Here is a 24017-nt window from a genome sequence, read left to right on the forward strand (position 1 = left end):
GTGACTCTTCCTGGTTGAAACCCACATAAGGAGAGAGCAGGGCAGAGCCCTCTGGGGACTCATCCTTCTGTCCCTCAGTTCTTCCCGCTCACCTGTCTCTTCCCTTCTCTATATATCCCTGTCTCTGTGGGTGGCTTCCTCTGAGCACTCCCCTCTGCCCTGTCTCTCCCTGTTTCTGAGACCAACTGTTAAACCTCCTTCCTACACTCTGAGAGCCTGTGAACATCCAGAATGTCCAGGGCAGCCTCAGCCAGCACACGGACCTCGGCTGCGGCCCAGCCAGCCCTCCCTGCAGTGGGTACATGGCTCCAGGCAGGAGTGACCCAGAGGCCTCCATTTCCAGTCAACTGCAGGGTTCCAGGCCCTCTGAGGATGGGATGGAGGGCTGCACTGTCCACGTGGTACGGAGATCCCAAGCCCCGAGTCCCAGGCAGGATGATGGCCATTTATCCAGACACCTGGTGGTTGGGGCAGGAAAGGGGTAACAGACCAGCACTGCCTGTTGGGGCTCCCTTCCCAGGGAGAGGGGGCCCTGGGCCCCTCCCGCCCCCTGAGATTGCTGAGGAGCTGGGCCTGGCAGCTCCATCCACCTCAGCCAGGACCCAGCCAGTGGCCTTGGGCCTCAGCACCTGCCAGGTGCCCCCCACCCAAGACGCTCTAGCTTCAAAAGGAAACTGATAGTGGGCCGGGGGGAGAGGGGAGGATGGAGGGAGCGAGTAACAGAGGCAGAGACAGAGATAAGGAAAGAAAGACGGAGAATGACAGGGAGAGAGGGACGGGGAGACAGATCCCAGGTGAAGGGAGCCTGCACTGCAGCCAGGGCCCCCGCCTGCGCACAGCAGGCCCTCTCTGGTCTCCATGGAAGTCCCCAGGGAAGCCTGAGGCAACACCTGCTCAGCCACGCAGCCCTGCTGACCCAGGCCAAAGCCCACCCTGGGAGCCGGCCCAGATCGGCTCCCAGGCCACCCCAAATGCTCACCCTCACCCCCTTCTGTAGCCAAGAGAAGTGGCCTCCTCGAGGGGCCAGGACCCTCTGGTTCTTACCCTCACCACCCTCCCCCACCAGCCATCAACAATGGCCCCGCTGCTCCCCAGCCCATTCTTCCCAGCCTCGGCCTCCCCCGGATTCCGGGAGCACCGGGCGGCGCCTCAGCCGGAACGCCCCACGGCCCCCCTCACTGAGATTCCTGAGGAGCCTGGGTCTTTAGCGCCCGAAGGGATGCTGGAGTCACTCACAGGCCCCTGCGGGAGCTGGAGCAGAGAGAGGGGCTTGGCCTCAGCCAGCAGCGGCTGTGCCAACACAGTCATAAGGTTCCAAGCGGCCCCATTAAATCCCCCCCAACTGGAGCCGTCAGGGCCCTGGGGAGGAAAGAAGAAAGGGACCAAGCCCAGCAAGCTCTACCCTGTCATCATCCCCCTTCCCTAAATCTCAGCTTCCCTGCCTGGGCAATGGGGATGGTCCCTAGGCAGCCCTCAAAGCAGGGTGGAGATCTAAGATGCCCCCACCTTGCAGACCTAGGTCTCTGCCCGCCTCCCCCTCTCTCAGCCCACTTCCCACGCTGGATTCGAGGGGCATGCCCCTGGAAGACAACACTTAGCCAAGAATGCAAGCGCCCACTGAGAGCCAGGGAGTGGGGCCGGGTGGAGAGGTCAGGAGTCGCAGCTGTGGGCCTTGGGTGCCTCCCCGACGACGTCCCAGCTCCTTTGGTCCAAGACCCCCACGGCCACTCTGGTCCAGGAGACTCAGCCTTGGAGTTTGAGATGGAAAGCCCTGCTCTGCCCCTTTCAGCTGTGACCTTGGGCAAGTATTTTCAGCTCCAGGCCCCTCCCTCTCTGGGAGAACAACAGTTTGTCCACCACAGGTGTGAGGTTTGAGGAACACAAATGTCCTTGTCTGAGCACAAGAAAGGGGAGCAAGGTGGTTATTCTCACTGCGAGAGGTTCTGGGCCACAGAGAGCTGAGAGGATGGCTATAGAGACAGAGAGAAAACAGGAAAGGAAAGGAAAAGTGTTTGATGCTATAAGAAACGGTCAGGCATGAGGTTCCTGGGGCCAGGCATGGGTTTTCAAGAGTTCTCAGCACAGGGGTCTTGTGCTGACAAACCTTGGTCTTGAAGAGTTAGGCAGAGCCTCCTCTCTGCACAGGAGAAAACTCAGAGAGGGGCTGCTTCTCCCTGGGGAGAGCCCAGCATTCCAGTCCAAGAAGCACAACAGCCTGGTGAGCCTTTCGGTATCCAGAGAGAAAGAAGACCCTTTGCTTTGCAACAGGAAAACAAATATGCAAATGAACCCCCACTGCCAGGACTGCAGGCTCCTGGGAGGGGCGCTCAGAGCTTCAGGTCACCACGATTCCCACCTGACTCATCCAACTCTACCAGCAAGCCCCGTGTGATCCTGAGAACACAGGGGAAAAGTGATCTTCCTCCACAGGGTCTGGAAACTGAGGCTCAGGGAGGTACTGTGCCCAAGGTCACAGCTTGGAGCTGGCAGAGCCTGCTTGGAGCTGATTCTGTCCTTCTGCCCAATCTCTCCCCCGCTTGTCGGCCTAGAACACCCCTAGCTGGAGCAGACAGGGTTCAGGCCTTAGACTAAGGCCCAAGCAGACACCCCACTCAAGGGGGCTGGGTGAGTGGCGGTGGAATGAAGCCCAAGCTGATTGAGGGGAAGGGGAGGGATCGGCATTTCCTGAGGGCCTGGAATCCACCAGATGTCAGCGGTAGGTGTTTTGCATGCTTTATCTCATGCAAGCCTCCCAAGAGGTCAGTGAGGAATAGAGTTGTTTTTTTAATTTTTATTTATTTATTTATTATTTTCAGGAGAACGAAGCCAGGAGTCAAAGAAGATAAGTGACTTGCTCAGGGTCACAAAATATGGGAGTCACAGGTCTCAGGCTGACCCCAAAGTAATCAGCAGCCCCCAGCCCAAGCAGACCCAGTACCTTGAGCTCTGCCAACCTGGGAGACCCCTCAGGGGTCTTGAACCCACAGCAGCAGCCCCAGCCCCTGCTCACATGGCCTCACCGGGGAGTTAACTAACCCGGTTAGTCAGTTCACCCGCTGCACAGACCTGAGACAGTTGAGTTGGCTTGGCCAGAGCACCAAGGCTGTCCCAAGGGAAAAAGGTGGCTGGAGCTGCTCCTGGAAGAATGAGGAAGACTCAGGCAGGTCAGGAGATGGGGAGGGGGTGAAAGCATTCAGGCAGAACCACAAGGCCCAAGCACTGAGGTCTGAGAGCCTGGAAAATTCTGTGCTGTGCATTTGGAGGGCAGGTACAGTTCCCAGGGGAAGCCAGGGCTCAGGTGAGGGTGGAGGGCAGGGAGCAGGGCTGGACCCCTCTTTCCCCCACCACCAGGGGACTCAAATGCCCAGGCCTAGGTAGGAGCTGGTAACAGGGACAGCCTGGACCACCCTATCTTGCCTCCTCAGGTTCCTGACCCAGAGCAAGGATCTCAGGCCACCCCTTCCTGGAGATCTGGGCCCTTTGCACCCAAGACCCACATCCCCAGCTTGACCAAGAGACTTGGGATCCCTAATCCTGAGGCTGAGAACAGAGAGGAGCCCAGAATTCTCCCTCCTTACTTAGGAGGCTGCAGGGGGCTGAGGGACCAAGCTCAGGATGGGGAGCAAACACAACATGGGTTTAAATCTTGCCTCCAGTACCTCCATAGCTGTAGGATCCCGGGCATCGCACTCACAGCCTCTCTCATCATCTGTAAAATGGGCTTAATAACAATTCCTTCCCTGCCTATTTCAAAAGGTGCTGGGAGGCTTGCAGGACTAAGTGTGTGAGAAAATGTCCACTGCTAACAGCTATAAAGCACAAGGTGTCATTAGGAGAAACAAGGACTTGGATGCCTCAAGCACGGGGGTGACTTGCCCAAAGTCACACAGCCAGCTGACAGCAGAGCTTGATTTGAACTGGGTTTCCTGATGGTAGGCCAGGACCCTCCCACTGCAACACCCCCAAATCGCAGAGGTGCGCTGCCCCTGGGGCTGCCCCTCTCTGCATGGGTGGTGGGTAGAGCACAGGCCACCTCGTCCACATCCCAGATCCTTCAGGCTGAGACTCACGAAAGCGCTGGGCCAGAGGACCCAGCCTTCGAGCTTGGGATTGACAGCCCAGCCCTGCCCCTTCTAGCTGTGATTTTGGGCAAGTAGTTTCAGCTCCAGGACCTTCAGTTTCCTCATTGGTAAATGGGGGCTGAAAATAACCTCTGCTCCGGGGTCTGGTGGGAGGCGGGCCTGACATCACGGCCGCAGAGTGTCCAGGGCAGGGTCCCGCACACATTCGATGCTCAACAGATGAGGCTCCTCTCCTCCCCCTCTGCTGGGCCTGCCAGGCAGCTCCCAGGCTCGGCAGGGGAAAGTTTCCTTTCTCCCAGAAAACCTGCCCAGAACAATAACTGAGAACGTAAACTGGCTGGAGGACGCTAGATCTTGGAAAAGATCAGGTTACTGAATGGCTAGTGGGGGTGGGGAGAAGTAAAAAGTAGAGCAAGACTGGCTCAGAGACGGTGTGGGGGTTCCTGCCTTCCCAGCCCCCTCAGTTGGGGTCCCATGAGGCAGCACTGTGTTCAGGGAAGATACCTCTGCCCCCCACCGCTGGGCCTGCATGGGGGAGGCCCAGGGCGAGTGAGGGGGAGGCAGGAAGAGGAGAGGAGGCAGGGGTTCCTGTATCAGTGTTCCTGCTGGCTCTCAGGGCACACCCTTAGATGTATCAGGTCACCTGCCAGAGCCTCTGCTTTCCTTTCTGTAAAATCAGGATGGTGATAATCACCTTCGCCTCTGCACGTAAATATATATACATAGTACACACTGGAGGAGAGTCAGGAGGTGGGACAGGGGAAGGTGAGTCCAGGCCTCGCGTGAGGCTTTACCAAACAGGGCAAGGTCCCAACTGTCAGCAGCACCAAGAGCTGGAATTCACCACACAGCCCCCACCCAGCCCCATTCCATGACTCTATTCTCAAAGTGTGGCCCCCAGACTGGCAGCAGCGGCATCTCCCGAGAGCACATTAGCGATGCACATTCTTGGGCTGCCCCCACCCAGAAAAACACAATAGGAAGCTCTGGGGGTGCAGTCCATGCTTCAACAAACCCTCCAGGAGACCAACATATGTCAAAGTTTGAGAAGCACTGTGCCGCCCCGTGACCCGCCCCCTACTCAGGAGAAACTTCCTCCCACGGACTCATCTCTCCCTTCCCTGGCTCCCAAAAGGCTGCTGGGGAAGAAGGAGTCACCATGGAGAGAGGTCATTAAACAGTAAAGAGATCCCATAATTAGTTAATGACACCACTGGCTCCTGGAGAGGAGGGTCCAAAGTCAGACAACAGTTGAAGAGAGAAAGCACCCCCGCATCTCTCTCTCCCTCTCCTTCTCTCTCTCTCTCTCTCTCTCACACACACACACACACACACACACACACACACACACACACACACACACACCCCCCCAAGAGCCTGCCCCTCTTGCTTCTGGGGGTCTGTGACCTAGCACTAAGGGGCACAGTCTGTCCCTCCCTCCCCCTGGGGGAGCTGGAGCTAAATGTGGGGGTACATTCTGGTGGGTGTCAGAGAAAGGGCTTTTCTCTGAGGATCTGGCCCCCAGATTATGAGTTTATAAACCACCTGACTTGAAAGCTGATTCTAGGAATTCACTCCATGGAGAACTGAGCACAAAGTATATGTCTGGATAATGTGATCACTGTAGCAATGGGGATACTAATAAAAAATTCAGACTGGCCTACATGTGCAACAGCAGGGGAACACTTAAGTGGGTCACAGTAGATCCATGCGGCACAATGCTATGGACAGAGAAACATGCTGTAAGAATCCTGAACAACATGGAAAAATCCTCCCTTACAACGTTAACTGAAATGCAGTAGTACAGGAAATGGTTCATATGGTCTGATCTCAATCATGTGTGTGTGTGTGTTCATGCTACTTATCTCTGAACGGTTATTTCCTCCTTTCATCTGTTCTTTACCCAGCAAATTTGTTCATAAAAACTATTTCTTCAATAATTAGAAAGTTATTCAGTAAGTGCTCATTTGGCTCAGGTAGAGATGAAGTTTTTTTAAAAAGTTGACAGAAACATCTATTTCCAACGTAAAAGTTGGCCTGGGGCAGCCCTGGCTACAAGGGAGACTTGGTCCTCTCAGAGTGTCCACATTCCACATGGTCCCACCAAGCATGATCAGGACCAACGAGTGGACACTCAGTGAAGGCGGGTTTGCTCAAATTCTATACCATATTTTTTTAAGAGTTAGATCCTTTCAGAGAGGAAAGATAGTGAACTCTCTAAGCCTTGATGTATATAAGCAAAAGCTGGATGTTTTTCCATGGGATCAGACTAGGTAGGTAGGTTGACTCAGTGAACTATAGAGCCGCTCGCAAAACCACGATCCTGTGAATCTAGTCACAAGCACCCAGCTTGGCCCTCTACTCTGAGCCAAGGGCGCTGAGGTCATGGCTGGGCTCACACAGTCTGCCGTAGCACCAAGCCCCCAGAGGCCTAAGGTGCTCCTGACCCCAGAGCTCCCAACAACCCTGGAAATCTCCTTCATAGCAGATCAGGGACCTCACTCTTTGTCACTTCCCCAAAGAAGTGGCAGGAGCAACCACTCCTCATCAGCCTTATCAGCCCTCATGCAAGCCCAAGAGAGAGCTATCATTATCATTCTCCATTTCACTGGCAAGGAAACCAGGGCTCTGAGAGGTTGCAAAACTTGCCGAAGGGTGAGCAAAGAGTGGGAGGAAGAGCTGGCCCATACCTAGGTCTGCCACCATCAAGTCCCAAGAAGCTGGAAGAAGCCCAAGCTATAAGTACAACCCCAGTGGTCCCTTACCTACTGCTTGTTCCACCTCTCTCTCACCCACTGGGGGCAAATTTCTGATATGCACAAAGTTTGAAAAGCATGACTCTCTGCTATACAGTCCCCTGGCAAAGAAACAAAAAACAAACAAAAAAAAAAACCCTGCCTCTGCTGGATCCTCGCAGGACAGAGTATGGGGCAGAGAGAAAGGGAATCTGAGAGGCTTTTGGAAAAAAAGTAGATGACACATCCTTCCTGCCCCAGTTACATCTCTGCTGCAAAGTCAGAGAGGCCAGAAGTCAGGGAGGTCAGTTGCCTGCATGACCAACAGTAACCCAAGGCCTAACCACTCACGCCACAGAACCTCATACAAAGCAAAACTCCTCATTTCCAATGACTTTCTATTTCCTCTATATAGGAGGATGTCTCATCAGATCCCATTGCGCAATATGCTAATACTCCATCTCCTAAGACAGTGAGTGGGAGAGTGATTTTCCAACTGTAGTAGAATTACTCATTGTTATCATTATGAGCAAGGACAAATGAACACTTATTAAGGGCCTATTCCGTACTCTTCTTTCAAAGTACCTTATATTTATGATGGGAACACATATTCACCTCTCCACTTGTTTCCTTGTCGAGGGACCTCTACTGGGAGGACACCTCTGGCCTCGCTCCGCCTCCTTCACACCGGGACCAACAGTGGTTTATCTGATTGGCTCGTCTGGGAGAATCACACTGGGCATGCTCAGCAGGGGCCCAGCTCTGGCAGAGCCAAGCTGCCAGCAGGAGCATTCCATCTGGGCTCCTCTCTGCTGCTACCACCTGCTCCTACAGCGTGGTTGGCATCTGTCCAGCGTCACCTGTGACCAGACGGGTAACTCTTCCAGTGCCAGGGAAGACGGTTAGCAAGCCCTCTGGGCCCCGGATATAAAGCCACGTTCTCTGGCTGGCCTTCTCAGTAATGACACCAACGTTTGGTACTCCATCTTTGTTAACTGTTTTCATTTGCTTCCAAATTCAGGAGGGAAAAGGGGGTGCTCTCTAAAACCCCAACACGTTTTAAGCTCCTTTAACCCTCACAGAACCCCCCTAAATTTATTATCTGCCCTAACTTTGACATGAGGTCAACTACCCCATGGACTGTTGAAATCTTGCTGAAAAGCTTTCTAAACACGATGCAACACACAGAGTGTGTCCACCACAGTGGAAGCTGGTGACACTCCCAGTCCTGGCAGGCTCTTGTCTCCCAGGATCTGAGGCCGGTGGCCAAAGCCACTCCTTTCACAGACATTCCCTCAGTCTTGAGGCTTGACAAATGGATATTCATTCAAACCAACACCCCACCCCCTTTTGAAAAAAAATACGCTTTATTAACAACAACAAAAAGCTCAATATGATCCCAAGTTCATATAATACATTTTTGTTTAAATATGTACAGTGAGTTTTTTGATAGCTTTATTGTGTGGGTATTCTTTCTGAAGCATAAAAATAATACGGGCTCCTAGAGGAGAATCAGAAAACAGGGGAAAGTTTAAAAAAAAAACAACAAAGGTTTGTAATCTGATCTATATAATCTCACTGTTCTGTGTAGATTTAAATGGATTCATCTTCTTTCTGGCCTTGGTGAGTACAGTCTGGGGAGGGGCAGCTCTGCCCTTCTGGGTCTGTAGTGTCCCCCCGGCAGCCAGGACCTGCCCACCTACCGTGGCTGTCTCAGTGCAGGAGAATGGGCCGAGCACCCAGAAGTCCTTTTGATGAACACAGCCGTGCAGGTGCCCACTGCGACGACGCATGTGCCTCGCTTACAAACACCAAGTGCAGCAAATGCAGGATAATAGTTACAGTTTTGCAGCCCAAGAAGGGTTGTAACTTGTCAGTGGTCACATGGGAAGTAAAGGAAGAGCTGGGATCAAAACCCAGGTCTCCCGATCCCTAGGCCCAAGCTAGTCACCAAGTTTTTCTGCTCCCAAAGACTTAAATCCTGCTTCCTATTAATAATTGCAACAGTATCAAAACCAGCTCCTACATATATGCTCTGTGCCGGGCACACTTTATAAACACTTCATATACATTAATTCATATCATTCTCAAACAACTGTATGTGCTAAGTACTGTTATCACTTTCATTTTAGATGCTGAAATTGATGTGCAGGGATTTGAAAACACTTGTGGAAGATCACACCCAGCACGTAAAGAGCAGAGGCGGGAGTTATTTACGGGCAGCTTGGTGTCAGAGTCCATGATATTGCCAATGGCTCCTTCCCCACTCTTCTGCACCAAGCTCAGCTGGGCCTCGGGCAGGCTTCTGGAGCACTTGCTGCCTGAAGAGCAAGAAAACCAGCCTAAAGGGTCACCTCCCTGAAAAGGGTCACTCAGCAACTTCATTGCAGAGCCAGGGTCTGAAGCCAGGCTTCCTAAAGCCCAGCCTCCAGCACTTTGTCTACTTCTCTGCATTGGTTCCATGAGCCTAGGTCTAGAATTCTCAACAACTTCTGTCCCAGATCACCCTTAAATATACCAGGGAGAGTCAGGAGTGGAACCCAAAAAGGGGCAGAAGCTCCCACTTCAGGGAAAGAAGACAGATGAGAACTGAGGTGCTTCCCAGAGCTTCCCACTGGTTGGTCTGGAGGGATAATACCAGGTGGGCTTCCTGGCGGCATGGGCCTCCCATTTCCCTAGCTCTGGGCCCATGCCCTCATGGGGCAGTAGCACTTTCCTCAAATAACTGCTGACACAAAGGCGCTTTTTCTGGCTGAGTCAGAGTTCACTAAGGACCAGAGTGGCCCCTCAGCAGGCTGGGCTGGAGGAAGTTGGGTTGTTCCCTTCTCAGGAGGGGAAAGGCCAGGCCTCACAAGGGTAGCTGAAGCCCCGGCTGAAGCAATCCCAGGCCAGCAGACCATTCCCACCTCTATGGCCCCAGGTTCCAGGAGCCAGGCAGGCAGGCCTGAAGGGCAAGGCAGCGGCACCCAGACCCTGCTTCCAGGTTTCACCTTTGCCAAGAAGTCGCCAAGGATCTGGCACCGAGCTGGGTCCTGCTGGGCTGCCCCAAGGAGAATCACTTATTCATTCAACCATCATTTCCTGAGTGCCTGCTGTGTGCCAGGCCTGGAGCCAGAAGTCAAGGATACAGAGACGGATAGGGCAGCCCCAGCCCAGGGGCAGTTCACAGACACTCGGTATGCCGCACACCAGCGGCAAAGAGGAACGGACGCAGTGTCCACGAGCACAGAAGAGGGGGGTTGGAGAAAGTCTGCCACTGACGTTCAGACCTACTTCTCCTCTGGAAGCTTAGAGTCATGTTGGGGAAACTCAGTCACCCCCCAGGAAGTGCTGGAGAACACCACAAAGCCGGAAATGACTAGCACCTCATGGCACACACGCACTTATGTTGGAGACGCACAGAGAGCCCACGCAGAAGTACCTGCTGGGGGATGTTCCTGGAGGCTTGCAAAGCAGCCTGACACAAGCTTTGAAAGATGGACCAGAGGCAGAAAAGAACAATAGCTCTCATTCATGAGGCACTCACTGTGCGCTAGGTATAAAATCACTAAGCCTCACATACACACTCTTGTTTTATCTCACGTCCCCCTGTGAGGTACAGTAGTTACCGTTATTATCCCGTTTTCAGATTCAGAAACTGAGGCTCAGAAAGGGTCATAGCTATGAAGGAGCAGGGCCAAGATTCCAGCTCCGAGTCCAAGATTCACCACCACACTACATACACCACGTTCCTTCCTGCAGACAGGCAGCAGGTAGGTGAGGGTGCTTCCAGTGGCGGATAAGCAAGGGTGAGGAGGTGGGACCCGATATCACCTGTGTGACCGGAGCCACCTGCCTCCATTCTGTTGTGAGAGCCTGCGTTGTGCATGTGCATCTGCATGCACGCACACACACACACGGGCGTGTGTGCTCCCATGTACCCTACTTTACAAACGCCATATCTGGGTATAGAACCCCCTGGGAGCCAAGAAGGGGATGGGCCATTAGCAGAGCTGGGGAGGGAAGCCTAGAGAGGAGAAGGAACTTCTAGAAGGTCACACAGCTTGTAAACACAGGAGATGGAAGGAACTTCAAGAACCAGAACACAGGCCTCTTCCCTCCCCTCAGCGGCTTCCCCATGTGAGCACAGAGTGAATCAGCTGCTGAGAGGAAAACCGTGGTGTAGGGGGAGCCCCAGGGGTGAGTCAGGAACCAGCCAGCCCCCAGCTGCATCTGTGTCTGGCCTGCCCCTGACAGGAAGGGTGAAGGGAAGGGGGAAGCGGCAGGTACCACACCACTTATGTTTACCTCTGGACTCCCCTCCTGGCTCCTTGAATCCATGCTTAGAGGCAGGGAAGCGGTGGGCAGGGCAGTTCCTGCTGAGATTAAACTGGCCCTGCACCCCTGACCCTACACCTTGTCCCACACAGAGGTCTGACCCCTCCCTCCTGCCTCTCCCAGAGCCAATTCCTGATGGTTTGATGCTCTTTATTGAATCATAACCACTCCTTACCCTGAGCTTCCCATGGGGTGGAGGAAGTGCGTATAACAGTTTGGAGAAAGCTCCAAATCCAAAGGACTCAGGCTTGGATCTACTCAGCCCTGTGCCAGGAGGGACTGCCTGGTCCTTGGGGGAAACAGGGGCTGGGTCCCAGGGTCAGAGGTGGAGAGGTAACTGGGAGGAGAAGCTTCCATTCGGTGGCTTAAAAGTTTGAGGCCTCAAGAGAGAGGGGACTGTCCCACATGGCAGAAACTTCAGAGGAGCCGGGGGAACCAAAATCCACCCTCACACATGGGAAATTTGTGCCCCACTGGCTACCTCTGACCTGGGCCCTCACTGGGCTGGGGCTGGAAGGGGAGAGCCGCAAGTTTTTCTCCCCGTCCACACTGCTGCCAAACTCTGCCAAACTCGCTGCTGACTGGCTGAAGCTCCACCCCTTGGCCCAGATGCTTCCCGTCATCGGCAAACGGTAAGGCCTCCTAGGGTGGCTCCCTCTCTATCACTCCATAGCACTCATCACCCTCCCCAGCACCCCCCACACACCCAATCTTAGTGCCTCCCTCAGCCCCTGCTATGAGCCATGATCTAGCCAGGGTAGGGAGCAGAAAGAAACACAGGGCGAGCACGGGGGCACTCTCTCCTCTCCCATGTCAGCCTGGGTCCCTCCTATCCCTCTGATGGTACCTTTACTATCCCCCCGCTGCAGATATCCCCAAAGCCCCACAGGCCACTCCTTCCCTGTCACCACTGCCATCAATTCATTATCCCTTGACCACGGGGCCACCCACTCCAGCATATCTAAACTGCCACTCTGGCCCTGGCTGATGTGGCTCAGTGGATTGCTTCCGGTGGCGGATAAGTCCACTGGAAGTCCACTGGAGGGTAAGTCCACGAACGAAAGGCTCGCAAGTGCTGGCTTGCGAGCGAAAGGTTGCCAGTTCGATTCCCGATCAGGGCACATGCCTGAGTTAGGGGCCAGGTCCCCAGTTGGGGGCATGCCAGAGGCAACCCATTGATGTATCTCTCACACATCGATGTTCCTCTCCCTCTCTTTCTCCCTCCCTTCCCTTCTCTCTAAAAATAAATAAAAAAAATTTTTTTTTAAAGTGCTACTCTGTGTCACTCCCCTGCTCGAAAACCCTCAGCAGCTCTCACTTTCTACAAAACAATCCAAACATCTCACCTTGGCATTCAAGGCCCTTGATGAGTTGATCCAACCTACCATTCCCCCTTCAAATCCCTCCACAGTCCCAACTCTTCAGCTGGACTGATCAACCCAGAAGTTTCTTTAAATCTCCCTGAACAGACTGACCTCCTTGCCTTTGCCTATACATTTTCATCTGCCCCAAACACTGTCTTCCTTGCAGCCCCCGAAACCCTCCCAATCCTTAAGGCCCTCCCAAACTCCCTGGGTTCCAAGGAAGCTTTCCTGAAGATCCCTCTAATCCTTTCTTCATTTATCTCCTGTTGGAGTCAAGGGTATCCTTGTCTTAGTTCCTTCCCAGACAGTAGGCAGCTAAGTATGGGATCAATGTGTCATCGTTTGTCACTCGTCATGTGGGGAAGAGAGCGGTGGGGAGGACTTTCCAGTACATGCTTACTAAGCACTGTTTGAAATGAACACCTCCCCCAACAGTCTCCACCTACTGACCTTTCCCTCCCCACCATACCAAACTCCAATCTTATGTCACTCAAATGCTGGAGACGGGAGACTGTGGCCCCAAGTTGATCCAAGGCCAACCAGAACTTGGGAACCCAGGTAGAAAGTCCCGCCCAAGTCTCACCAACTCTAAGAAGCTCCCTCACTCCCTACCCTGCTTTCTCCTATGTCTCACTTCTTCTAAGTACCACCTCCACCCCATTCTCTCTCTCCCTCTCTCTCCTCCACTTAGCGCAGCCTTCAATCAGACTTTGTCCCAGAGTACTTTCCAGCTGGTTCCAAAGTGTATGGCTCATTTCCCCAGGAGATGCAGGGAGTGGGCATGCACCATTCCCAGTCTCCTCCAGGGCCCAACCCTGATCAAACAGATAACAGGTGCCCCACTGCCCCTCTCCCCAACCCCAAGCCAAATGTGCAATAGAAGAGCTGGACTGCAGCCACCAGAGCAGTAGAGATTCGTGGAATCTCATCTGGCCTGGAGCCTTGGGTCTGAGTAATCCTCTCCAGCAGGGGCTTGGTGGGGATGGGGAGCCTTCCCTGGCAGCAACTCAAAATGATGGCAGAGACCAGGTCTGGCTAGTTCACCTCTGAAACAACACCCAATATACAACAGGGGCTCAGGACACATTTTTGTGTTGATTTAATGGGATACCCACCAGCCTCAAGCAATATTACAGACAGTTCAGCCACTCTTTGGTCCAGATGGCAATCTAAACCTCAGTCTGGAAATGGGCAAACTGATGCTGGCAGCAGGTGGCAATTTCTGGCTCTTGCAGGGTCAGGAGGGGATGCACCCAGTCTTTGACCCTCCAAAAACAGGCTTATTCCCAGGCAGGAAGCCAGCCCACCACCTGCCCATCCACATCAGAGTAGCTGGCATGTGGTGAGGCCTCACTAGGTGCTTGGTGCCTTGCTAAGCACTGTACACACATTATTCTATTAAGTCCTCACTACTGACAATAGGTCCTGTCATTATCCCCATTTTACAGATGAGGAAACTGAAGCTTAGAGGGCGAGTGAAATCCAGGTCAGTTTGGTCCCAAAGCCCAAGCACTTGACCATTGATCTAGGCTGTCCAACGACCATGGCCCTGGCACAGAGCACCCACAATCACCGAGGACAGAAATCTCCAGACTCAAGAACTAACCCTGGGCATACAGCAAGAGCCCCAGGCCCTGGGCTTCACTCTGGGCCCAAAGTTTGGCAGGGTTTTCCCTTCTTTTCCCCACTCACCAGATGAGAACTTGTTGCCTGCTTTCTGCCCTGGGCCTCTCAGGCCAACTCACCTGGAAAAGCCCTTGGAGGGGTACAAAAGCCCCATTGAGTTTCTGACCCAAAGTCATACTGGGCTCTCAGAGTTGGGGGGAAGGGGAGACTGAAATCTCCCTGACTTGGGCTCCACTCTTCCTGGGCTTGTGGGTTCAAGCCCCATACAAGTAAATAGTGTGACCTTTAAAACAATTCGCTTCACGTTTACAGAGACTTGGCTTTGCTCAGTGTCACTCTGCAAGCAGAGAAACTGCGGTCTGGGCAGCGCGATCTGAATACCTGTGGCGAAACTGCATTTGTTCTCACCTGCCAGCCCTCACCTTCCGGGGTTTTAACTAGAAAGGGCAACGGGACCGTGAAGTTCACGTGGTTCAACCTCCTTTTACTGGAACTCGAGAGGTCCAGAGCCCAGGGCAGGGATGAACCCGGGTCACACAGCTGGTGCATGGCGGAGCTGGAGAAATGGGGTTCAGAACTCCGGAACTTAAGCTCTTTCTCACTCACCAGCTGCCTTCGTGGCCCGACCTGTCACTTGTTCCGAGAAAGCTGCCCAAGCGCACTCTGGAAGGGGTGGCGAAAACTAACTTTGCTACTGACCGGCGGGGCGGCCTCCCCCCGGTCCCATCTCACCTGATGAGTCTGGTTTTCGCTCGGCGCTGCAAGCCTGGCGTCGCCTGCTCGTGCCCCAGTCAGCGTTCGACTGCGCAGCGCTGGGCTCAGCCACTCGGCCCCTCCGCGTAGTCCTCCGAGAAAGCAACTGCCTCGGCCGAGCCCTCCCCCGCCTTGAGAACACGCCCTGAACACGCCCCCTGGCAGGTCCGCCAGCCCCGCCCCCTGGTGCTGCAGGAATGTAGCCAAGCACCAAGCCCGACCAGGCTCCGCCCCCACGGCCTGCCAACTGTAACCCTGGCAGCCCCGCCTCGGGCCCTGGGGGGGGCGGGGCACGCCCCTTGCCCCGCCCCGCTATGGCCTCCCAATCTAGCCGCTAACCCCTCCGCTAGGCCCACCTTGGATGAGGTCCGTCCCTGGGCCCTCCTCCTCGGCCTTGTTCTCTGTGTCCCTCTAGACTCCGGAGCTGCCGGGATAAAGCCTGGCCCCCGGCCTGGCGGGGTTCCGCGCTCGAGCCCTGCTGGGTGGGCAGCCCCACGCGCAATGCTACTTAACGGTCCCGATCTCCTCGGCCTTGCCCCCGCCTCCATTACAGTCGACCCCGGCCCCAAGCCCTCCTAGGGGGAGGCCACGCCCCAGGCACGCCCCTTCCCCGCCTCAGCGCCTACCTAATCTTGCTCTGTCCTGCCAGCCCAAACTCCGCGCGGGCGGGCAGGCCGAGGGAGGGTGTACGCGGGTCCAACCGGTGCATGGCTTGGGAGCGGTTTGCGTTCCAAGTGCGAATCTCTGTCAGGAGGCAGCTTGGGCCCAAGCGCTTTTTAAAAATACTCACAGTTACCAAATGCCTGGCACTATGCCAAGCACTGTAAAAAACTACTGGCTCTTGGATTCGCACAACTCTCTGCAGATGTTGCACCCATTTTACCCAAGAGTAACCTGAGGCTCAGAGAAGAGAAGTCATGGTCTCTGAGTCTCACACTGGAGATGTGAGTTGGGACCCAGTCCCAAGCCCTGAATCACAGGCTTGATGCTGCCCTGGAGAAGTGGCCGGGGCCAGCCAGCTGTTGGAGCAGTGCCCAGTAGGTTGCCTGAGGTGAGGACGGAGGCGTGGGGTGATGAGGGGGCCATGGGAAGGATTGCTGGCTTTCTCTCTCGAGAAGAAACGGCCCAGAATGAAGATAGGCTGCAAAAGATCTCCAGATGGCTGTGGGGCCCCCACCTGCATTCCAGCCCTCTTCATTCCCAGACCCCGGGACCAGCCTCAGGCATGTCACCAAGCAGGTTACTGACCAGGGCCATTTCCCTGTGCAGTTGACAAAGCTCTTTCATTCCCATTATCTCATTGGCATCTCCCAAGGACGTCATTCTGCATGGGTGGAGCAGGGTGGGAACTGGATCCAACGCCAGCATGGTCCTTCCCAAAGCATGGTCCTTAGACCTGCAGCAGCACCTGGAAACTTGTTGGGATTGTGTGTTATGGGGCCGCATCCCGGACTTACTGAGTGAGAAACTCAGGGGAAGGAGCCTAGCAATTTGTTTAAACAAGGCCTCCCATCAAGTGTGAGAAGAAGGTTGGGTGGCCTGACAATCACACAGACCAGGTAACCTCTTGGAAGCCTTGTGGCCCAAGGCAGGGTAAGAATCATCGAAACCTGTAAAGAATTTGTCTGAGTTTATTTGAGCCAAAAGACAATTACTCGGAAGCAACATCTCAAATGCTTCGGAGGAGGACAGTTTTGCAGTTTCTTTCATCCATTTGAAATTACGAGGGAAGTAAGGAAGATTACATGAAGGTTAGATGAAAGCAAGGTGGGGATTGGATTACAGGATAGTTAAGATTATGAGGGTGCTTATGATTATTTCAAAGATGTATTAACCTAGATGCACAAGAACAATGGGCGGGGCTGGCTTCTGACAAATACAAACCTTTTACTCAAAACATTGTATGCCTGGGGGTGACTACCCACCATAACCTGCCCAGTTAGGAATTTATGATCAATCAGCCTGTGAGGTTACTTTCTGCAGAGCCCCTTTTCCCTCCACAGTACCTCCTTTTTCTGGGATAAACCCTTACAAAGGTAATAATACCAATCTTGAGTGTCTGTTGAGGATCCAATCTGATATTGTCAATGAAGCGTTAGCCCACCCTTGGACACTTGGTATGTTCGCTAAATGTGCTTTTTCCGGTAAAAAGTCGTCTTCATAGAATCTCCACACCAACTTGTTCTTCTCACGGAGGGACACCATTATCTTGCAAGAGGCCAAGAGCCTAACGAGCTCCCAGTTGATGTTGATGCTGCTGGTCCAGGGACCGTACTTTGAGAAGTGCTGCGCTATTCTCTCTTGGGCTGGGCTTCTAGCCAATCCATGCAAAATGGGTATAAAACGCTCCGCTCTTCTACTGTGCTTCATGTCCCCTCCCCTCAAGCTGTGGGTGTTTGTGATGGTGACTGGCTTGGCCAAACAGCTGGATTCCATTGACCCCCTCTCCCCTCCCCCAGACAGACTTCTCATCACACTAGTCCCATCTGCTACCCCTTCCTGTCTCTGTCACTCCAGATTAGAGATGGGGGCAGCTGTCACAACATGGAGGGCAGTCTGCAGGCAGCTTCTGGAATCTGCCATACTCCACCACCATCACCCCCTCCCCTACTGTTACTATCCCACGGAACTACCCTAACATACTAATAGTGCAAATTAAGGCCCACATGCCATGTATATATAAACCTTTAACAGGGTGGAAAATAAAACATGTTTATTTTCCTGCCTTGAGAAATATTCTTTATGATGACCAAGAAGGCCATGTTCAAATTTACGATTCTTGTACTTTTTGGAATTCTATGCAGGAACACGACAGCGTGACAGAGGTCAGCCCTGACCCCAGCCCTCAGCCCACCTACCCTGACTCTCTCCCTAGCCCCATGTCTGTCTTGTGTTATAAGTGGCCGAGGACCTAGGAATATGACCATCCTAGCCCATGTGACCAAACCGTAAACGTGTCCTGTCTATACTTACCACTCGGTCACCCCTCTAAGGGTGTGCACAAGGCCACATTGTACCCTCAGGATTGACCTGTCGAACGTGCTTGTGTAAGCCCTAAAACTGGTCTTGGGTCCTTTAGGCAGAGATTTCCAGGGTTTTAGACACCTCAAGTATAGTCAAGCTGACACAGGTGACCTCTCTTTCCTAGGTCTATGGGTGGCACTGCCTTTTGCCCTTGTCTCCCCAGCACTGAGCACAATGCTCGCACATATTGGAAGCTTAAGAGAGAGTCATTGAGTAGATGTGTGTCTGAGTTCTTTACTGACATATCAAATTGGGTTGGTTCTCCCAGCATTTCCTATCTTTCCAGGAGAGTCAGGCTCTGTCATGGCTCAGCTGGGCATTTTGCCAGGCAGAGAGCAGAGCCACCTCTAGAGGGAGACGACTCTCATCTTCTGTGAAATTCTCCAGTCCGCCCAGAGGTGAAGTTGAGAGTTCTGGAGGCCGGAAAAGGGGAAAGAGCCACTCTAGAAAGAGCCAATATCAAACATCCCATGTTCAGGCAGGGAAGATGGTGGGACAGCAAGACCTCAAGGATATGACCACAGGGTTCCTGGCTTCTCAGAGGGCCTGCCCACACCAAACATGCCCCAGGAGCTACAGAGCAGGAGATCTGATGGTTCTTCTGGGCAAGAACATGGGTGTCGGGGTCCCATTGACGCCTGACCCTGGTAAGGCCCCAAGACTCACACGGCTCTGCGGGGAGGGAGGCTGGGCAGAAGGGAGAGGGGTGCATCTGTTTCCTATTGCTCTGTAACAAACCGCCCAATCATTTAGCCCATAAATCTGCAATCTAGGGTGGGTTCAGTGGGGAAGGCTTATCTCTGCTCTGTGCAATGTCAGCTGGTTCAGGGGATCCATTTCCAAGATGGCGCACTCACATAGTTAGCAAGTTGGTGCTCCACCAGAGCAGTGGGCCAAGACCTCAGTTCCTCTCCATGGGGCATCTCTGCATGTTGCGTGGGCTTTCTTATTGCAAGACAGAGAATGGGGCAGAAGCATATGGCATTTTCTGACCTAGGCTTTAATCATCTTGTATCTCTTCTTTTGTATTCTATTAGTGGAGGCAATCACAAAGGCCCACCCAGTTCAAAGGGAGGGAATATAGTCTCCCTCTCTTGATGAGGGGGTTGCAAAGTTCAAGAAGAGCTCACAGGACAGAAGATATTGTTGCACCTCTTCTTGCTGGCCAGGGTCTCGGTCTGGAAAATACACCCTGTCCCAAGGAGGTTGTCAGCATGACTGGAGTAGAAATCCTTTCGATGGGAACTGAGAGCCTGAATTAAGCTGATTTAAACCCAGTGATCCCACTTCTGGGGATGCCAAGGAAACCCAAAACACTAAGTCAAAGGAATGTGTGTATCGCTACATCCATTGTAGCGCTATTATGTCCAATAGCCAAGATATGAAAGCAACCCAAGTGCCCATCAATAGGCAAGTGGATAAAAAACGCTGTGGCACATGTGGATTAAGCTGATTTAAAGAAAGAAGTAGACAATGTTTCTCACGTAATGATTTGTGCACGAATAAATAAGCCCCACAGTGGATAATTAGTCTTCAGTACTTGGGTTATTTATGATCTTCCTTCTTTAGAGTCCTCAGAATAGAGTTAGCACCTCCCTCCCCTGCACCTGCACTGTTTCCTTAAAGTTATAAATTTAAGTAGCACTCATTTGGTCCTTATAATAATGACCCCGTGAGGTACATATGATTATGATGCCCATGTTCCAGATGTGGAAATGGAGGCACTGAGAAGGTAGATAATCTGCCCAAAGTCATACAACTAGTAAGTGTTGGAGGAAAGGGAAGTGAAAGGGGGTAGTAACTCCAGTTTTCTGTTGTGGAAACTGAGCCCCAGGGGAAAGGACCAAGCTGGGCAGGACGCAGGTGCCCAGATTCTGAGCACCCAACAGCGAGCCACATGGTCTATCCCTAAAGGCTCACATTGTCCCAAGAGCTTCCCCCACCCCCTCCCAGAGAGCCTTGAAGCGACCTGTCCTCCTGCTGGAGTAGCAGGAGGAGTGCGAGTCCCTTTGGCAAAAGTCTGCCCCACATTTTGTCCTCTTGCTGAGTCTCTGGCTAGGAAGTGGTTAATAGCAGTTCCTGGGGCAGGCCTATTTTTAAGCAAGCCCATTTCTGTATTTGAATGGGCTCAGCTGGGCCAAGACTTTCACTTTCTTCCCTGAAGGACCAAATGAGAATCTGAACTCTAAGCCCACTATGACTGGGTGGTAGCTGGGACCTGACCCAACTTTCCACCAAAGAGACTGAGCCATTGATTCCTTCTGTCTCAGTCATTTAACAAAGGACATTTAGACCCCTGCTTTGATCCCACCTGCCCCCTGCTATATCTGAAGGTCCAGGAGTGAATCCCACCTCCCCTGGCCTCAGGGGGCTTTTGGCACAGTGGGGAAGCAGACCCATAAGCCAGTGCAGAGGTGCCCTGCAATGTTGCAATAACCATAGCAACGACAACAACAATAATAGAAGTTATCATTTTTAAAGTAATTTGTTTGTTTCTATACACCAGATGTTTTTAAATGTCCTTGAGGTTTTTGGTGCCTTTTTTTTTTAAAAGAGAGGTTAGTAGCTAAATATGGCCCCGTGTGTTCTAAGAGCAATGTAAATTATAGCATGCCCAACAGATGGACTGGTTGAGGTAAAACGCACTGTTCCTGCCTCCCATCACCCTGAGGGGAAACACAGACACTTAAAAACATTTTGCTTATAAAAAATGCCCTCTAGAAAGGCCTCTTGGAGGGCTGTGAGGCTCACCCTCCAGCGTGTGTCTGAGGACCAGTGCCCCCAATAGTGGCCGGGCAGAGCCCACTGCCCCGCCACCGCTGGCCCAGGGCTTTGTCCAGGTTGCTCAGGAAGCCCAAGGTGTTCAGGAAGTGTTCGTTCAGCATCATGTTGCCGAGGCCGTGGATGCATCCTGTCAACATAAGAAACCCCCAAACCTGTAAGAATTTTTATGAGTTTATTTGAGCCAAACTGACAACAATTGCCAGGAAACAAAACCTCAGCAGACTGAGGAAATGCCCCAGGAAGTGACAGTGTGCACTTTAGTTTACACACTAGAATCAAAAGAGGACGTAAGTGGGTTACATGAAGTCTATTGATGATAGATTAGGGAGGCAGGAGAAAGTGAAGTGGGGAAACCTGAGATTGGATAAAAAGTAAAGTGATAGACACACACTTCTTTTACATAGGTGGATACAGGATAGTTAACAGTCAACAATTAACTTGATAAAAAATGCCAATGAGAGGAATCACAGTCTCCTGGTGGAGTGCCTGTGCTTTGAGGGGCCCCAGGAAAAAGGAAATTTGACATTCCAAAGGTATTTTATATAGATGCAAAAAGACAATAGTCAAGCTCAATGAAGGTAAGATTGACTTATGTCAGGGAAGATTATAGCCTAGGACATGACTACTTGCCATAAACTGCTTTTAGTTAGTAAGTTTTAGTTTCAGACCATCCTTCTTGGTTACTTTAGGTCTCTGAGTTGATAAAGCTGCCACACAGGCCACCCCTGAGCTTGTCATGTCTAAGATGTGGCCCCCTTTGCAAAAGCCCACCAGGTTTTTGGTCATGACTCCGCCCTCCACTGTTGAAATGCACACCTTCTCCAAGGCCTGGGGAAACTCAAGGAGGTCCCGACTCAGTCCAGTTCACACGTCCAGGCAAAGATGCTAGTGATGGGGTTGGTGCTGGTAGGCCGGCCCCGCTGGTGCTCCCAATAGTGGCAAACGACTGTTCCCGTGAGTAGCCTCAGCTTCAATGGTCTTTCCACCCGGGAAGACCAGCGCGGACATCATCAGGCCAAGGGAGCCAAAGCCCTGGGCCAGGATGTCCGACTGCACATCTCTGTTATAGTTCTTGCAGACCCACACACCGCCACCTGAAGACTTGAGGACTTGAGCCACTATGTCATCAATGAGCGGGTGCTCGTTCCAGATCTTGCTCTTGTTGACCTCAGTCTTACAGTGCTGTCAAAGATCTCCTGGATGATGTCCTTGATGCACCCATCGTAGGCTTTCCGAATCGTGTTCTTGCTGCTCACGCACAGTGGCCCCCTCTCCTGGAGGACAAATGGGAAGCAGCTGTGTGCAAGGCCATGATAAACTCATCGGGGTTGTGCACACCCACGCCCACACTGCCGGCAGGGAAGCTGTGTGCCTCCCGCCCCTTGGCACTGCTGCCGTCCTTTGGGGCGAACACCATCTTGGAGGTGCCAACCAGATCCGCCGCAGAGTCTGTGGCCTCACACTGGTCGCCATGGGCATGCCTGCCAGTAGTGATGGGCTTGGTCCAACCAGAGACAAGATGGAGGATGTTTTTGCAGAAAATGGGCTCCTAGAAGACTGTCTCACCGAGGATGTTCTGGATGGTTCTTTTGGGACTCTTCCACATTGTCTTCAGCTTAAATTCTTCCACACAGACCTCGTTCAGGTGATAGTGGTACCCCTGACGGCCACACTGTACTTCTGGTGGCCTTCATAGAGTTGATGGTAACCCGGCCATCAGTCTTGTCACGGTTTGGGAGCCCCAGGTTGAAATACGCAAGCCGGACAGGCATGTGGGGCAAGGTGAGCTTTTCCTTGATGAGCCGCCAGATAATGTGTGTCATCTAATTGTGTCCATCTCCACTGCTGGCTTGGCCGCTTGACCCTCTTGTCAGCACAGTGGGGCCTCGGCTGGTCCTGCAAGTTGGGGCCTGTCAGGGCTGCCGGCGCCCAGGCCGCCCGGAGCCCGAGGCTCTGCAGTGCCAGCGTAGGACTTGCCGGTAGCCAGCCATGCCAAACAAACCAGACCGGCAGGCAAGATCCCAGCATGGCCGCAGCTCTGACTGCCTGGTGGCAGGCTCAGAAAATGTCTTTGAGTGTTTTTAACTGATTGGATAGCTAACATTTGTGTAGCACTTGACATATTATGAAGCTTTTAAAGAAAAAAACTGTGGCACTTGGGTCACTATTTGAAACTATTTAAAAAATATTTTGTTTATTTATTTTTATAGAGAGAGGAAGGAATGGAGAAAGAGAGGGAAACATCAATGTGTGCTTGCCTCTTGTGCGCCCCCTACTGGGGAACCTGGACCACAACCCAGCTATGTGCCCTGACTAGGACTCGAACCAGCACGTCTTTGGTTCTCAAGCTGCAACTCAATACACTGAGCCACACCAGCCAGGGCTGAAACTATTAAATGATGCCTCCCCATCCATAATTTCTGGTCATACCTCCTCTTTTCCCTTTTTGGATATCAGGTCAACCCTGGCAGGGGTCGGGCACAGTCATGAGCCCGCACCCCAATATATGTTAGTTTATTCGCTTATAATTAAATGTATGCATTAATTTGCTAGCCAGTTTATATATTCTGAACCATACACAAAAACAAAATTTAAAAAGACAAAAGTTTAAAAATTACTTAAAATATTCATATATTTTAAAAAGGGTAGGGAATTCTATTATTTTCTCCTTGAACCCTAGTAGAGCACATTGGAGACCATCTACCACAGCCTCCATTCCCACAGGGAACAACTGTTGGAGCAGAAAACAGAAAAGCCTTCTCAGGTCAACCCCTTTCCAGTGTCTCAATATGCTCCCAAGTCCCTGAGATGGATGAGGAGATACGGCGGGAAGGGGATTGAACAGGCGAGCTCTCACACGTGCCACTGGCTGGAGCTGCACAGGACCAGGCCGAAACCCTTCCCTAATCAGGCCGAGGTTAAAAGAACACTCTCGTGGCTCAAGAAGCCCATGATGTGGGCATTCTCCCCATTGTTACAGGTGAGAACACCAAGGCTCAGAGACTTGAGCAGAAGAAATTTTGGATTTGTCACAGCATTTCAAAATTGAGAAATTTCACATTAACGTTTAGATTTATAGCTTCTGTTGGAAAACTGAGAAATCCAAACAGCCTGATGAGTATTCCCATGGGGCAACAGCTGGCTGGACCTGAGTGCGGGCGCCCCCTTCAGTCATGCTGTACACCCTCCAGCTGGCCACGGTTCCCACCCCTCCCTGTTGCCCGCCCAGCCTGCCTTTCTCATTTGTGTGACTTGCCTGGTCCCTGTGGGCAACTGAGTTTGCGATCCCAGTCTCAGCAGATCCTGGTCGAAGGGGCGAGTTTTTGGAGCAG

The 24017-nt window shown here is 52.6% G+C and overlaps 1 protein-coding gene and 1 pseudogene across 2 annotated transcripts in view; both read right to left on the bottom strand.

Annotated features, from left to right (window-relative positions):
• CD82 (CD82 molecule) overlaps positions 1-14998 on the bottom strand; it is a 52167-nt gene extending 37169 nt beyond the window's left edge. Inside the window, exon 1 of one of the 2 annotated variants that reach the window (XM_054587119.1) lies at positions 14857-14998. The gene's annotated coding sequence lies outside the window, so the exon portion shown is untranslated. The remainder of the gene's footprint in view (positions 1-14856) is intronic. The other variant, XM_054587120.1, reaches the window with a different exon arrangement.
• Positions 1929-22676, bottom strand: LOC129081473 (isocitrate dehydrogenase [NADP], mitochondrial-like; annotated as a pseudogene).
• Between the last annotated feature and the right edge of the window lie 1341 nt (positions 22677-24017).

Source organism: Pteronotus mesoamericanus, unplaced genomic scaffold (genome assembly GCF_021234165.1).
Source record: "Pteronotus mesoamericanus isolate MK-2021 breed Mesoamerican mustached bat unplaced genomic scaffold, CSHL_Meso_final scaffold_1066, whole genome shotgun sequence".
In the NCBI taxonomy this organism is placed as follows: domain Eukaryota; kingdom Metazoa; phylum Chordata; class Mammalia; order Chiroptera; family Mormoopidae; genus Pteronotus; species Pteronotus mesoamericanus.